This window comes from Daphnia pulicaria, chromosome 4, assembly GCF_021234035.1.
Source record: "Daphnia pulicaria isolate SC F1-1A chromosome 4, SC_F0-13Bv2, whole genome shotgun sequence".
NCBI classification, from domain to species: domain Eukaryota; kingdom Metazoa; phylum Arthropoda; class Branchiopoda; order Diplostraca; family Daphniidae; genus Daphnia; species Daphnia pulicaria.
The window spans coordinates 11,810,291-11,827,387 of NC_060916.1; the positions used below are offsets into that span (position 1 = coordinate 11,810,291).

General features: G+C 37.7%; 1 protein-coding gene across 1 annotated transcript in view; it reads right to left on the reverse strand.

The window, feature by feature from the left end:
* LOC124336868 overlaps positions 1-17,097 on the reverse strand; it is a 90,747-nt gene that overhangs the window by 27,391 nt on the left and 46,259 nt on the right. Inside the window, exons 24-26 of the mRNA XM_046790746.1 lie at positions 10,916-11,086; positions 10,364-10,763; positions 644-762 (exon numbers count right to left, since the gene is read on the reverse strand). The gene's annotated coding sequence lies outside the window, so the exon portion shown is untranslated. The remainder of the gene's footprint in view (positions 1-643; positions 763-10,363; positions 10,764-10,915; positions 11,087-17,097) is intronic.

Below are 17,097 nucleotides of genomic sequence, written 5' to 3' on the forward strand. Positions count from 1 at the left end.
CCCTAGAAAGATGCATTATGCGATCAAATTGAAAAAATAACGGGCATGCCAAATAACGTCACTTGAAGGCCGAGTCCAACGGTAATAAGACGAACAGAGAGAAGTTAACTAAAAATGAGAAGAACGCTCAACGCTGACGTAAAAATGTGCGCAAGATTAACCTGGGGAAGAAAACATCAATTCTGGCCAACGACCAACGCTAGTTAAAGCTCGAATTGACGAATCGCGACGAAGTAAGATAAATAAATAAAGTAAGATATTTAAATTCTGATAATTTTAAACTACAATCTACCATCATCCGTACCCAAATCTATTGTTACCGTTTTCCCAGTACCGCCCCTCCCACCCTCAATTAATACGCAGTTGATTCAAACCGGACAGGCTGGGAGATGTGAGAGTACAATTTCCGGGACACGATAACCGTAAAGTTTTTCAACGAGTTGAAACGAAGATCAAAGGCGAGCAAAGGGTAAAATGGCAGATAAACGATGGTCTGTTAATTTGGTCCTGATTACAACTCACAAACATTCCAACCACTATTTAAATTTTAGCGTGACTAAGCGATTCGACTTTTCTCAAAATTCAGATGGAGGATTGTGCTGACGGGGAACTTTCAATAGGTAAACAAATCAACAGGACTTACCAAAGGCCAATCACACAAGGTCGCGGGAAATCCGAAGCTGATCGGCACGCCGTGTCGTTATTCACATTTTGTTACGCGAAAACTCTGCCGTGCCCATCAACCGCAACAGCAAAGTAACACTTTATCACTGTAAGAAAAAAGAGCCATCACTTTCGAGCAGTAATTTAAAAAAATAAAAACGAAGCCATAGAATAACGCAACTTCTAGCTTTCGCACACACGCCTGACAAGTGTTGGATTAAAATAAATTAAACTATGGTCAAGCAGATAAACTGGAACGAAGGAAATTACAATTAAGCTGTGCTCCAAGCACATAATAAGAATAGCCTCTAGGTAACAGAGGCGACAGCGGCAATGACAAACTGATGATCTCAGAATCACCAAAAAAACATTGCGAATATTGCGAATAAACAACATAAGTTAATCAATTGAATTAAACCAGTGAATGTTCACGCATCAAAACTAGAATACGCATCGGCGACTAGATATGACGATAGAACAACTCGGATAAACAATGGAAATTATTACAGCGGAGATATGAATAAGGGGGAAAGAACGCAGCTGTGAACGCATTACATCGGATTCCGTAACAGCACACGAAGCCGCTAGCCGAGCTCATCTCAAAAATGAATTATTCCATGGCGAAATAAATAAATGAACTACATTGATTCCAACAAACTTGTCAGATGTGATTCTTCAGAAGGCATTGGCCCAACATTTATTAAGACATTTTCAAGGCTAGCGTTTGAGCTATCACATCTGTAATCTCCACAACCCCAACGCCTATGACACGCAATTAAATTTGACATTCTAACTCATCCATGCCCTAACCCTATGATCCGGTGAATAAACTTAAAGAATTCCGGATAGCACCAACTCTCGAGTTATTGGCGGCAAATATGTGTTTCTCCTGCCAATAACAACTGGGAAGGGGATAAACTCAAATAACTGTGCTTCAGCACAGAATATTGAATCTTTCGATAGCAAAGGCGGCGTAAGCAAAAATGTCGAATAAGAAATCCATGCATCACCAGATAGCAATTGCAAATATTGTGGGTAAACAACATAAAATTGTCAAATCAATTTAACCAGTCAATGCTCACGCATTGACTCTGGAATAAGTTACAAGCATCGGCGATTACTATGACGATGTAGAACGATTTGGGAAAATCTCACTAAACGGGCCGCTCCCGTTGCCGCGATCCAACTTCGTTCCAATAATTTTTTGTGCAACCTTAAGATAGAAATGGCACAGAATTTTAAACTGCTTAAAGAAAAGAAAATAATGATTTTAAAAAAAACTTAAGTTCGATTGTATAATCAAGATACTATTCCTTAACTAGTGCGGCGAAGTGCGGGAGCCGGTACAGCAAAAATATTTTTTCGCTATTTTTGGTGTAAATAACAATCTTTCTTTAATTAATATTGCGATGAATTCTCAAGAGCTTTATTGTTTGTGATCAAAAGTTTAATAGAATTTATCACTTGCGCATTGGATGTACCATGTTTACAGTTCTGATCAAGTTAGATATTGCGCAATATCATCAATAGGAACCCCACACTACAGAACTTTAAAGATTTATTAGATTTTGAATTCTGTAGTCTTTACACAGATTATCTTGCTGTCGTATTGGTATCTCCCCCACAGCTGGCAATTGTAGTCAATGTCCTGAAGTTTTAATTAGTTGGGGGGTACTCACAATCCGGACAAGATATCGTGTCTATTTAACTGTCTCTGCGCAGAATAAAAATTATCCCTCACTAAGTATTGACGGTGGCATTAAATTCACAAGATAGACGTTGGCATATATTAGGTAATTAACCGATGTCGATATTTTTTTTTCGCAATCGTTAACGGACACCTTGATTCCCGTCGTTCAGAAAAGGAAAAGGGCATTTTCGATAAGACAAACCGATAAACTGCTCGGTTTATTCAACTTTTTTGACGAAGTCGCAGAAACAGATGTAGTGTAATTGCCTAATTGGATTTTATGTAGAAAAATTGGGAATCATCACACTTTACGATCGCCCGCCCTCTGCCACGATCTCACGAACGATCCAATTCGTTAAACATTTTTCCTGAAACCAGAAGGTAAAAATCGGTAAAAATAGAACTACGCACCTACTATAGCTTCTGCACACCTGAGAAGTGACAACTGAGAACTGACTGTAATGCGTCATTTCTGGTGGATTCGATACAAGAAAAAACCGAGAAAAAATTTGGGGGAGGGGGGATCAGGAAAGAAACGCCCCTTTCTCTTGACAGAAAACCAAATTACATTTTCACTGAAACAAAATTTAAATATTTTTTCAATTAAAAAGGTTTCCACGTGTCACGGCATTTCCAGTACCACTTCCCCTCAAACTTGTACGGTGCTCATCTGTTCTTGGACGTGAAAGCGGCTTTAGCGGCCTTAGCGGCCTTTGAGCCCCTAGGGGAAAACATTTCAGTCCCGCCACTAAATTCAATGAATACAGATTGATGGAAGTATTTTCAAACAAAAATAGGATCAATTGTTTAGTGAATCAAATCAAATTCCTTTCAAAGAACACAATCCACATCACACACAAACTGAATATTCGATAATAAAAAATCACGGCTCTTAACATCTGGAAACAGATAACAGGTTAATTGGCTGTGATGTTCGCAATAAATGTTGATTTCTCCTTTACAAATAAAAATAATTAAAATTGATTGGTTTTTAAACAAGTTGAGTGAGGGAAAACACCAAATCGCAAAGAAAGAGATCGCGTATGAATTCTTTGATTTTTTGGTGTACTGATATCTCACTCATTGACCATGATATAAATCAAATAAACTCAATCTCCTATAAAACACATCGTCGTTGCCAACCCTCTGTGTGAACACCTCCATCCTTTATGCGCTAATTTAAACGAACGGTGTCAATTACTTACGAAGTTATTTCATAAACACGGTGCACCATCGTAACTACGATGTGCTCAATGACTTGAACATCAAAATGTGATTAAACTTAACGTTAGAAGCACAAACACCGTTTACATTGACTGAATTTTAAATTGATAAACATTTATTAAGTTTTAAACTACCATCGCGACAATTATCACGTGTTATGTCACTTGAGGGCCGAGTCCAACGCTAACCAGTGGGACTAAGCGATTCTACTTTACTTAATATCTAGAAGGAGGACTGTGCTGACGGGTCATTTTCAATAGCTAATCAAATCAAAGCGACTCACCGGGAGCCGATCAATCCAGGTCACGGGAAATTCGTAGCTGATCGGCACGCCATGTCGATATTCACATTTTGTTACGCGAAAACTCTGCCGTGCCCATCACCAGCAACAATAAAATACCATTGTACAAAAAAAACAACAAAACAATACTGCAAATACTTTCGAGCAAAATTTTAAAACTCTAAAATAAAACCACAGAAAAACGCACCTGCTTCGCACCTGGCAAGTGACAACCGACAATATTGCGTCATTTCTGGTGGATCTGATGCATTTTCAGTGACGCAATACAGAGATGAAGAGTCAAGAAAAATCGAGTAAAAGAAAAGAAAGAGGTTTTGTTAACTGCTTGATCCAAAAATAGAAAAAAAGATATACTTCAGCTCGATTATGATGTTATCAGGATTGCCTTACTTATTACAAAGTGCGGGCACCAGTACATGGCGCCACATTTTCACGAGCTTTATTTGTTATTAAAACATTTATCGGAATTTATTTGTTTTAGCGCAATTGCATACGTGCTATTATTCGTTCTGTTGACGTCAGCTTTTGTTCAACATCATCAGTTGAGACCACACCTTAAAACCATTAATTATTTGTTAATATTTCATTTCTGTACAGATTTTCTTGCTGGCCTCTTAAAGCTACGACAATTTAAGAGAACGCTCAAATGTTTTACAGCTCCCGAATCAACACTGGTAACATTCGATGCCATTGTTATGACGGAAGTCACGTCAACATCAAGTAGCCCAACTTCAAATCTTCTTTAAGGGACTGCTGAATCTCAACAAGAAATCATGTCTTATTAACTGTCTCTGCGCAGAATAAAAACCTTCTATCAGTAACTATTGACGGCGGTATTAACTCCACAAGATTGACTTTGGCACATATTCAGATATTAAACTGGTGGTGATATTTTACTATGAACTCGCTACGGGCCACATAGATCCCCATGGCTCAAAAAACAGAAAAGAGCAGTTTCATTAAGACAAAGCGATTACTGCTAGATTTATTCAACTTTCTTCACCAACTAGCGGAAAAAAAAGAAAGGAAGAGTGGCTGGGTGGAATTTGTTTTTTGTTTTTTAAATCGGGAATTCGCTCAGATGTGAGGGGTACCATGTTTAACCGGACCGATACAAGATCTAGGATACACCCGAAACGCTATACAACGTCCAACATTCTAAATGCACTTCTTTTCAAAAGCGTGAAACACTCCGTCCATCACGCACGTCGTCCATCAATCACCAGCGTAGGATTTCAAACAGAATTCGCAATCGAAAAATCACATTCAGGAAAAATTATACGGGAGAGAGAAATGCACTTGTTGCACGGTGGACGTGGTACATTTTTTGATGCGATAAAGATAGGAAGAGTTGGAAAAATCGACACGAAAGAAAATTGAAAGCCGGGAGACGTCAATTGGAAAATCGGCAAGTTGACACATTTTCAGTGACGCAATAAAGAGAGGGAGAGTAAAGGAAAAATCGAGAAAAAGAAAAGTGGAGTTGGGGCCGGGGGGTCAGGAAAGAAATATGGAACCGCCCCTTATTTCTCTTGCGCGGAAAATAAAATTACGTTGGCATTGTATCAAAATTCCCTTTTTCTTTTTTAAGATTTTCACACGTGTCACGGTCACGGCATTATCAAAGTACCACTTTCCCTCAATAAAAGCGAATGACTAAAACAGCAGCGTCAAAAACTAATTAACAGATTTAAATCGCGTCAAATAAGGAAATAAAGAAAACGGACAATTGCATCGGATTCATTGTCAATAGAACAGCATTGTTCACGATTTGGAAATGACGAGTATAGAACTACTTATTTCTACATTAAAACAGCAGCCAGAATGATTTGATTAGGCTACGAAGCAGCCATCTTTATGCCGTGACAACTTTTGAAACTTCAAGTACCAGCAGCTGTGCAGGATCGCTACTCACGAGACGCTAGCGAGTTCATATAAAAGCTCAATTATTTCGTTAGTAGGGCCTAGTGTTGAGAGATGAATCTATGAACTTCATTTATTTTCGCACAGCGTGACAGAAATGATTCCTCTAAATACATCTGTTATATACTTGTTGCGTCACTTTAGAGCCAGCGACCGAGACTTCACATCTGCCATCATCACCTGCAGACGCCTATAAAAGACATTTTAATTTCTCGATTGAATAAGATCTGTTTCTTTCTACATTTACCCCAATAATTTCTGGTATATTGAGAAAGGGAAACTTACGTCAGAAAACCCGGGAAGAGGAAAAGAACTCAAATGATTCCTCTAGACCATGGTTGTTGACTTAAAAGACATTTTAACTGAGCTCCAGCACAGAATATAAATAGCCTCCAGGTAACACAGACGAAGGCAGTATAAATAACAAACTGAGAATCCCTGATAGACCCAAAAGCAATTGCGAATAATGCGAATTAACAACATAAGTAATTCAACTGCATTAAACCAGTGAATGTTCACGCATCAAATCTGGAATAACTCAAAAGCATCTACGACTAGATATGACGTTAGAACAATTTCGGGAAATAACTCCGACCAGACTGATGCCATACTTCGTTCAAAAATTTCTCAAAAATTATTTCTTTGAGCATCAAATAGTAAAATCGGCAATTTAATCAACCATCTTCAAACCGAAGCATAAATAGATTAAAAAAAAGGTCGAGACCAATCATATCCCATGACCCAAATGTTCAATAATGGCAGTTATCATCAGCGCTGTTATTAAAAGGGGGAAGGAACGCAGCTGCGGACGCATCGAATCGGATTGCGTAACTGCACACAAAAGAAGCTAGCGAATTTCATCCCAAAAATTAATTATTCGGATGGTATACTTTCGCGGAATAAATGAATGAATGAACTTCGTGGATCGATACACAACGAGACACATATAAACACTTTCAATGCTTTGGCTCAACATTAGTGGCGTCGTTGTCAAGCTTGCGGTTGAGCGATCAAGTCTCTCGTCTTCACAAAACAAACGCCTATGCCACAAAGTTAAATTTATCCAATTTTTTAACCATTCCTCACCGAAAAAACTGTTTCGTCCTATCGCTGAATTCTAGTAGAATTCAGAAGAAAAAAACCCCAGAAATCGGAGCGGAGTCGAAAAGTCGATTTCTCGACATTAAGATGTCTAATAAAAGTGTTTCATCACATAATATTGAGTATATCGGTAGCAAACACGTCGCAGCTAAAATAACGAATTGAGAATGCCCGAAATACAAGAAAGCAACTGAGAATATTGCGAGTAAACAATAGATGATTGTCAAATGAGTTTAACCAGTTAATGTTCACGCATCAAATCTGGAATAATTCACAAGCATCGGCGAATAGATATAGCGATAAAACAATTTCGGGAAATAACTCTAAACAGCTCGCCCAGACTGTTACCATACTTCAACTTCGTTCAACATTTCTTTAACGTAATTTCTTTGTGCATCAAGTAATAAAATCAGCAATTAAGTCAGCCATCTTCACACCGAAGAATAAATAGATAAACAAACTCGAGACCAATCATGTCCCATGACCCAAATGTTCAATAGTGGATATATTACAGTGCAGATATTATAAAAGGGGAAAGAACGCGGCTGTGGACGCATCGTATGGGCTCACGCAACTGCACTCAAAAGCCGCTACAGGTTACATCCCAAGAATTAATAATTCCGATGGTACTTTCGCGGAATAAATGAATGAACTTCATAGATTGACACTATGACACACTATAAGACAGATATGATTCCTTTCAATGCTTTGGTCCATCATTTATGACGTCATATTCAAGCATACGAGTGAGTTATCACATCTCTCATCTTCACAAGGCAAACGCCTATAACAGAAAGTTAAATTTATTTTTTCTAAATCATCTTTAACTTTACTCTTGGCCCAGCCACTTACCATAAAAGAATTCCAAGAAATCTTTATCGTAATGGGTGCGATGGTGGTTGTTATCTTTTTAAACAACTGGGCAGGAGAAAATCTTAACTGACTGTACTTCAGTACAGAATATTAAAACTTTCGGTAGCAAAGGCGGTGGAAGCAAAAATGGAAAATTGAGAATCTCTGAGTCACCAGAAAGCAACTGAGAACATTGCGAGTAAACTACAGATGATTGTCAAATGAATTTAACCAGTTAATGTTCACACATTGAATCTGGGAAAAGCTACAAGCATCGGCGATTTACTAGAACGATATAACACAATGGGGATTATCACATTAAACTCCCCGCGCCTGTTGCCATGATCCAACTTCGTTCCGTTTTTAGTGTAACCGGAAGATAGAAATCAGAAATGGCACATAATTCTAAACTGGGTCCAATCCAAAAATGAAATTTAAAAAAAAAAAAAAAAAAAAAAAACTTTAGTTCGATTATATAATCAAGATTCTCTACCTTATTAACTAGTGCTGGCGCTGGTACAGTAAAAAGATTTGTCCGTTATAGTTATTTAATGTAAATAACAATCCTTCTTTAATGAATATGGCGATAAATTTTCAAGAGCTTTACTGTTTGTGACCAAAGTTTTATAGAATTTATCTCTTGCGCATTGGATGTACCATGTTTACCGTTCTGTTCAAGTCAGATGTTGCGCAACATCAACAATTGCAACCACCCACTAAAGAACTTTAAAGATTTGTTAGATTTTAAATTCTTTACACAGATTTTGCTGTTCTTCTTTTTAGGGCTGTTCTCCCCTAAAAAGTGAATGCTAAATGAAGACGCATCTAATAAAAGACCCAGCAATAAAGTCTTCAAATCTGGACGAAAAATCATAAGCTTCTAACTGTCTCTGCGCAGAATAAAAACTTTCTCTCACTAACTGTTGACGGTGGTTTTAAATCGACAAGATAAGACTCTGGCAAATGATCAAATAGGTGACTTGAGTGGACGTTATGTTTCGCAATCGTTAACGAACACCTTTTCCTCGTAGTTCAGAAACGGAAGAGGGCATTTTCGATAAGACAAATCGATTACTGCTAGGTTTACTCAACATTCTTCGCAAAGTCGCAGAAAAAAAAACAATGAATGGAATTTTTTTCACAGGTGTTTCCAAACGAGGTGTGTCAGCAGTGTCATGTTTACACGAGACGATACGAGTCTAGGATACTCCCGTAACGCTACAACAACGTGTCTAACATTCAAAATGCGTTTTCACGTGAACACTGAACACTCCGTCCATCACGCACGTCACGCACAGTTGCCGAAATCAAATTTCGCGTTCGAAAAAATTAAACGGAGTAGAGAAATAAACCTGTTGCAGGGTGAAGGTGGTCATTTTTTTTTGAAGTAATAAAGTTAGGGAGAGTCGGGAAAAATCGAAAAAAATAGCAGAAAGTTGGGATCGAAAATAAATTGTTACGCTTCATTATTCCTCTCACTATCAAATTTCAGAGGAACTGAGCGATTCTACTTTAAATACAATTTAGAGGGAGGATGGTGCTGACGGGGCATTTTCAATAGCTAATAAACAAATCAGTAAGACTTACCAAACGCCAATCACACAAGGCCAAGGAATATTTGAAATTGATCGGCACGCTGTCGTCACCTTCATTTTGTTACATGAATACTCTTCCCCCCTTTCACGTCACCTGCAACAGTCAATGCTGCAAACACTTTCGAGCTGCATTTGAAAATTTAGAAAACAATGCCATAGGAAAACGCACCTGCTGCACCCTAGCAAGTGACAACCGACAATAATGCGTCATTTCTGGTGAATTTGATACATTTTTGTGACACAATAATTAGAGGAAGAGTAAAGGAAAAAATTGAGAAAAAGAAAAGTAGAAATGGGGAAAGAAAAAAAAAAAAGAATAAAACCGCCCCTTTTTCTTGCCAGAAAACAAAACAAAACTTCGTTGTCATTGTATCAAAATTCAAAAGTTCGGCGTTTGTTATAACCTTCCGAGAAAGCGGCTTTAGCGGCCTTTAAGCCCCCCAGAGAAGAAACCATTTCACTCCCGCCAATAAATTCAAAACGGATTGACGGCAGTGATGTAAGCTGAAATAGTCTCATTCATACTGTTTCCCCAATACAGTCCCCGCCCCAACCTCAATTGATACGCAGTTAATTCAGCAATTAAAACAGTAATAATAAATTCTCTTTCAGATGGATTTAAGAGTTATTTCATTTTTAATTGTTGAACTTGATATCTAGCATCACATCTAGCACACATCGAACAACGAGGTGGTGCCGGTGTGGCGGCAAGTCTCTCTAGGACTTGGACATATACAATTTTAGAGACTTTAAAAAATAGTTTGGAGTGTTAAAAACTAAAAAAAAAAAAAAATAATAATAATTCAATTGTTTGCACGCAGACAAAGTTGTGCGATGTAAAACAAGCCTGATGTGGACGAGTCGCTCTACAAATGAATTATTTGAGATCAGAAACGGCAAGAGAAAAATTACAGTTAACAGCCTAGCTCAGGAATAATCGTACTCCGTAACGTTTCATAAACCAACACCACCAATCAGTCATAAAAAGGAAGAATAGAGAAATGTGTGTCCTACCTTTGAGCCCAGGAAATCCACAGCCAGGCATCCCCACAAGTGCTCCATCCTCTGCAAAGTTGACGCCAGGCAGGACAGAGTTTTCCCAATTAAGCTAGGAGCTGTTTATCTAAAGAAAAATTAAAAAAAATGAGTTACAAAAAAAATATCGCATAGACAACAAGTAAGGACAAGTTAGAAAGAAGACAGTGGATATGTTAAAATCAGGATTACTTAAGGTTTACGTGCAATACCCTTTTAGTTTCAGGCACCATTAAAATATATGGCAAGCCACAGGTTAACAAAAGTTACCAATACCAATACCATAACCTAATTGATGATGCTGAGATCATTGATGATGACAGGTCAGTATGAAAACTTGCACATCTTGTGGTTACGATGGCTGGCTCAGGCCTGAAATCTGCACAAAAGGTAAGAGTTACATAGAGTAAACAAACACTGCCGTGCATTGACAACGAGCATACATGATAAAGTCTCTGTAGACTCTGTCTCAAAATCTCTGTAATCGGGCAACATTTGGTATGTTGCAACATTTGGTATAGTTTTAGTTACCTTAGAAACAGCATGAGTGGAGTCACGTAGAGCATGGTAAGCATGGGGAGTCACGACACCCAATGTTCACACACAACGACCACATTTGGTTTTGTTCTGCTATTTCTCTCTGATTTCTATTGCAGCCAAGTGCACGTTTCCGGACCAGTTTTCCGTTCAGTTTAGAGTTTTCTATAATAAAAAATATCTCAAAGCTGAAACTTCGTCTTTGCTTTTTCTTTTTCGAAACTGTGAAACAAAGCGAAGCAGACGAGTTAGTCTGCATTGCAGAAATACAGACACTGTTGCCAATGCCAACTCTTTGCACATCATTCACATACAGTTTTCGTAATCAATATTTCATGTTAAAATAAACAAATAGTAGAGACAACAATCTGCCTTTCACTCGAGAATGGGACAACGACTAAAAGTAACTGTGCGTCAAACAATCACATTACCGAAGCAGTCAAGAGAGGAGGGGTCGGTAAAATTCGTCCAAAACAAAATGACCGAGAAAGAGTGTAGGCCTAGGCTCGAAAAGCCCCCCTTTCTTGGCACACACGAAATTAGATTGTTTCCCAACCAACACCAATTTTCCAATTTTTGTAATCAACTAACAAACGCAATAAGAGAATCAAATGAATAAATAACGCACATGTTTTTTCGCTATATTAGTGGGGCGTTAGGGATATTATTGTTAGTGTTGACGTTTAAGTGTCTTCCAACATATTCGACACTGGTTTGGATGCTTTTGCGTAATACTATATACATTTACTTTAATTGGCATAGATAACAATGCGATTACAAGTAGAATAGAATTCACACCTTTTTGCACCTTTATTGTTTACTGACTACGCCTGTTTACACTTTAAGAACTCGCATAATTATTTAAGCACATCTAATCAACTTTAATCAAAACAGGAGAATTTGACCTGTTGATAAAAAAATCTGTATATTCTTCCCCATCCTGTAAATGCAATTCTTGGTAGATGTTTTAAATGAAAGAATTTGTCGACAATGTAAAGTTGATTTTCATAAAGTGCCTTACCAACATAGTCAAATTTCTCTCTTGTTATTTTAATACCTGAAACATGATTTTAATGAATTTCTCTAGATAATACGAATCAAGGACTCATAAACTTCAAACCTTCAGGTGGATTGATTTCATCAATAATTTGCATTTGTCCTTTTCCGTTGATTTGGTAGGACAATTTTGGTGGAGTAGAGTTTTCTGTGTATGTGTATTTAAGTGCGGCAGCTTAAAGTAACGTTACTTCCTTCCAAAGGATCACGTACGCCATCAATTCTTGCGAGTTCACTTCCTATTTAATTTAAATTTTTTAAATTAATAATTTCGTATCGCTTTGTTAAAATCTAGAAGCACGCCTACCAGCGATAAACAAAAATAAATCACGTGTATGTTTCTTATTTGCATAGGTCCCTATGCAATTGAACTTGCCATTGTCGTCAATCTTCGCTTTCTTGAGTTTTAGTCCATTTCTTTTTTCGAAAGACCAATTTGAATTCGGATCTGATAGCAAATCGCTCTGATAATAAATTGAACCCCATTATTAATTAAGTGTCAATAGTTCGCCAAAGAACTTTTAAAAATAACTGTAACTTTAATTTATTAGTTTTTTTAAATAACTAATTACTTTTAATAATTACTTTTGATTCCGTCAAGTTTTTAGCTCTTGCTGAATATTGCTCTTCGTAGACGAGAGAAACGTTCACGTCCGGATGGGATGATTTACAATTGATCGGGAAATTAGTTTCACCATGTGGAATGGTGACAATGTCGTAATATTCGTTAGCCTCGACTATCACGAGTTCTTTATCATCTAAATATGATTATTTTAGAGACTGTTAGTCTATCACCCTGGTTGATTTTATAATAAATTAAACAAACTGAAAACATAGACGTATTGATTAACTGGCAATGTGTTAGAGATTCCGTATGGGATGCCCCTGCAACCAAAGTATCCAGTGTCTCTAGCTCTTCCGTTGGCCAGAGATAACGTCGATTTCATGTGGGTCTCGGTCCTTCCAAACGTTTTGCGAAGGCGATTGTCCAGGTCGCTCAACTATTTAACCAAACGAATTTTTTTTTTTTTTTAAGGAACGGCTCTAACCGGCATCGCAAATGGTTTTCTATACTTCCGCATTTTTGGTTAAGTAATCTGGAATTTCCCATGAAAAATTGAACGTGTTCCTTTGATTTTCGTCTTCAAAGGCGTAGACGCACGTCAACGTGAGATTTGTCCCTGCGTCGATTATTCGCTCGTTCCCACCAGGAATCATTCTAATATATTGCGCTTAAGTAGAGATGTAAGAATTAATTCATATTTCGTTAAGCAGGTTAATAACTTAAATTACTTTCTTTTGGGAGCTGAGGGCGTTCGGGGATTTTAGGGAGCTGCGGACTGCGGGCAACAAAATCCTGAATTTCCATCTGCTAATTTACAGGCTGTTGATCCATTGGTGGGAAGAACCAGTTGGTACCAATAGGAGCATTAAGCCATCTTTGGCCTGTTGGCACTCTGTCGTCAAAATTAAACTGCCGTTGCCATAAAAACCGCACTTTTGAACACCACTGCTGTTCTCAATTTTCCAGTCATCACTCCCTATATTTAAAAAAAGGTGTTAACAATAATTTGGATTCAATTTCATTCTGTCAATAAAATGTTTGCTAATAAAAACCCGGTTCAGATCTCCAAGGAATGAATCCACAAATGGCGTTTCTTTCGATGTCTAAGCGGCGTTTTGTCAATGGCGCTTCTTCATGTAACAGTGTCCAAAATCACCCAACACAAAATGACTACATTCTGGGTTGGCAATGCAAAGTCGACCACACTCTTGACTGGTTGCAGTCCTATTGGGCGCATTTCCTTTATCGTCTCTGGTTGTAGTATTAAAGAGAAATTTGTATAGGTCGTCGTCGGGAAAGTCGCAGTTGATCCGCCATTTGAATCCGCCGTCGCCAGGGTTCCAATCTGTCAAATTCTCAGCGTCCGCTAGATGCATTAAAGATAACAATGTGATTCCAAACAGAATGTACATCGAAGACATTTTCACCTTTGTCATACTGACTACACCTGTTTACACTTTAACCACTCGCATAAATATTATCAAGTTAATGATATCAACTGTAAGCAATGTCGGAGAAAGAAGAGTCAAATAAAATGTGAGTTGACAATTTACTGGTCTCCACTTCCCATCGATTAAATTCTTATAAACTTGAAAGAAGGAAGAGTTTAAAAATCAAACAAACAAATTTGAGCTGAAAATGCACTGGTTCACTTAACTGTTTCCACTTTACTTTTAACCTTAACTGTTTTTTCACTATACTGGTCGCGAAATTAAATTTTTCAAAGTCAAATATTGCAGTTCGCAGCCGAATGGATTTCCCTGCATATAATTACTCAAGACATGGAAGAAAAAAACGTGCGTCTCTACGGATCCTCCTTTGATCTCAAAGTGCCTGTTTTTCTTTTCTTTCAAAAGGTTTAGTGAAGGACGGGGCATGATAAGGTGGAAAGTATTTCACCTGCGGCAGGCACACCCTTTCCTCCAAACGGAACAACGGCAAGTTCTTATGTGTTTCGTCTAGTTTTTGACGCGATTTTCTGACTTTTTAATACTAATACTGTTTTCAGCTGTGCAAATTTAACTTTTTCCATTTGGGACTTGATTTGGGACTCGACAACTAATGTCAGGCGTGTCTAAGGCAACAAGCCGAAACCGCAAATTCATTTCTTTCTTCCTACTCGGATTTCCTGAAAGAACAAGTAAATGAACGACCACAATAACGCACAAAATCACAACACGTAGACAATTCTAGGGTTAGCAGATATTTTTACTATGGTTTTAACGCTAGGTAAAAAATCAACAAAACGCGAAGTAAATGAAATCCCGGATTGGGATGTGGATTTCCGATATTGCACGCAAAGGCATAACTTAATTGTTAAAAAAAAAAACTTATTGGACCTCTTGTTATATTTTGTGTGCTCACGAATGAAACGTGAAGCAATTGATCGCCCGGATTAGGATGTGGATTTCCCTTTCCCAGATCTCACAATGAAGATACAAGCAATTGTTATTTAACTTCTGAATCCATATTCAATACGCCAACATTGTAATCACTTAAACATTTACATTAGGGGACAAAAGAAAATAAGCTAAGAAATGTTTAGAAGATTTACTGTTGCATAGCATGGAACGAACTTTTGATACTCTTCTTGATTAGAGAAATCGCTTCTGACTACCAATTTCATTTGGGAACCGAAATCCCAGGATTGGGTGGAAGCTAAGCGGAAGCTGAAGAAGAGCGGGGTCGAGCTGATAACTCTGGACGATCACGATAAAATTTTAACCTTCGACACAATGTCAAACGCAAAACAGACACCGACTTGTTACGAGTTGAGGAAAACAGACAAATTAATGGAAGGGTTGTCAGAAATCCATCTATCGGTTATAAGATCGGATAAAAGCTATTAGATCGCTCAATTTGATACACTCTTTATTACTACGCTGTCCCGACTCAAGGAGAAACTGCAAGATCAGCTGTTTTAGTTCGCTCATTGCCTTGCAAATTTTAGAAATGAAGATCAAGATATCAAGTGAACTAACTCTCTAAATTTTGGATGACCAAAGTTAAGACGCTTCAACATAATGAGCACATTCAAAACATTGCCAAAACTGTAGTAATATGCTATATAGTTAGTCGGGTTTCTGAAACTGAAATAATACGAAAATCGAGACTTCCAATGTAGTGTCAAATTCGAGGTGAATGTTTTGAAACAAATTACTGAGCAGGACAGAGTCAAATTAAGCCTATAAAGAAAAAGTTTATGTCACAAACTACTGGCTCTCTTAAAACAAACCCTAACTTATGACGAGTTGAAAAAAGTTTTGACCGCATAGCTGGACTCGTTCATTGTGCAAACGCGAATCATTTTCAAAGATTAAAAATGTTTTAATTGATTTTGACAGCAACCGAGCGGGATCTTGGACGCAATTGCCTGCTGGATCTATTAAAATCAGAGAATCCTGATGGTAATGATGAAAACCAAACTTTGCATTATGGTTCCGCATTTGCCATCGACCGTTTGGAAGAGCACTTAGCAAATTGTGGCTTTTGACAATGAACAATGAAACATCGTCCTTCGGCATGAAATTGAAGAGCACTAGGACTGGAATGGTTTCAGCGAATTGGAGCTAGAGCGATTTGGTTTAAGCACGACAAATATTCTATAATATCGTTTAACTATCTCAATCACGAAACTTTTTAAGAGCATGCTCAAGGCCGAGGGATTTGAGAAAGGGTTTCGCTTCCTAGACATTTACGTTTTCATCGTTTCGAAGAGCGCGATAGCAAAATTGTTGCTTTAGACTATGATCGACATGATCCTTTGGAATAAAATTGAAGAGCACTCGGACTGAAATGGCTTTAAGAGCGAATTGGTTTAGCACGACAAATATTCTATAAGATCACTTTACTATCTCAATCGTGAAACTTTTAAAGGCATGCTCAAGGCCAAGGGATTTGAGAAATAGATTCACCTCCTTCTAGACATCTATAAGGGCTTTAAATTGTTGAGTTATGCAGATTCGGATTTTGAAAAAAAAAGAAACACTAAACATTCGCTGGAGATTGAACCAAGTTTTCCGTGTCTGATTCTTTAAGCAACTTTCTGGAATGCATTAATGAAAAACTGAGTAAAAGAGAAGTTAACGAAAGGTTATTCGATAACATGGGAATTGTAGCAATCAGTCAATGTTGCTTAATCCACAATTGAAGGCGAAAATCCCATTAATTACTTGTCAGATTCCATACAAGATTATCAAGATGAAAAGGTCTCTGGTTAAACAATTGATGAGTAAAATGCCTCTTGCAATAGAAATCGTTATGGGTATTACTAACCGATTTGATAAGCTTAGTCAAGGAATAAAATGCTATAGATATAGCCTTAGTACTCTAAAGAAACACAAAGATGACACTTTTAATACTTTGACAGTAAATATAAGAAAAGGATAACCACTAATCACTGTCAAAAATTCTATTCAGGCAGAAAACAGCAACAGATTGATCACTGAGTGTCAAAAAGACGGATGGACTATTATTATTCCATCATTATTCAATTCGATGGCGATGACATGGATAAGCTAGCATTAATAAGTGAACAGATATGACAGATTTTGTC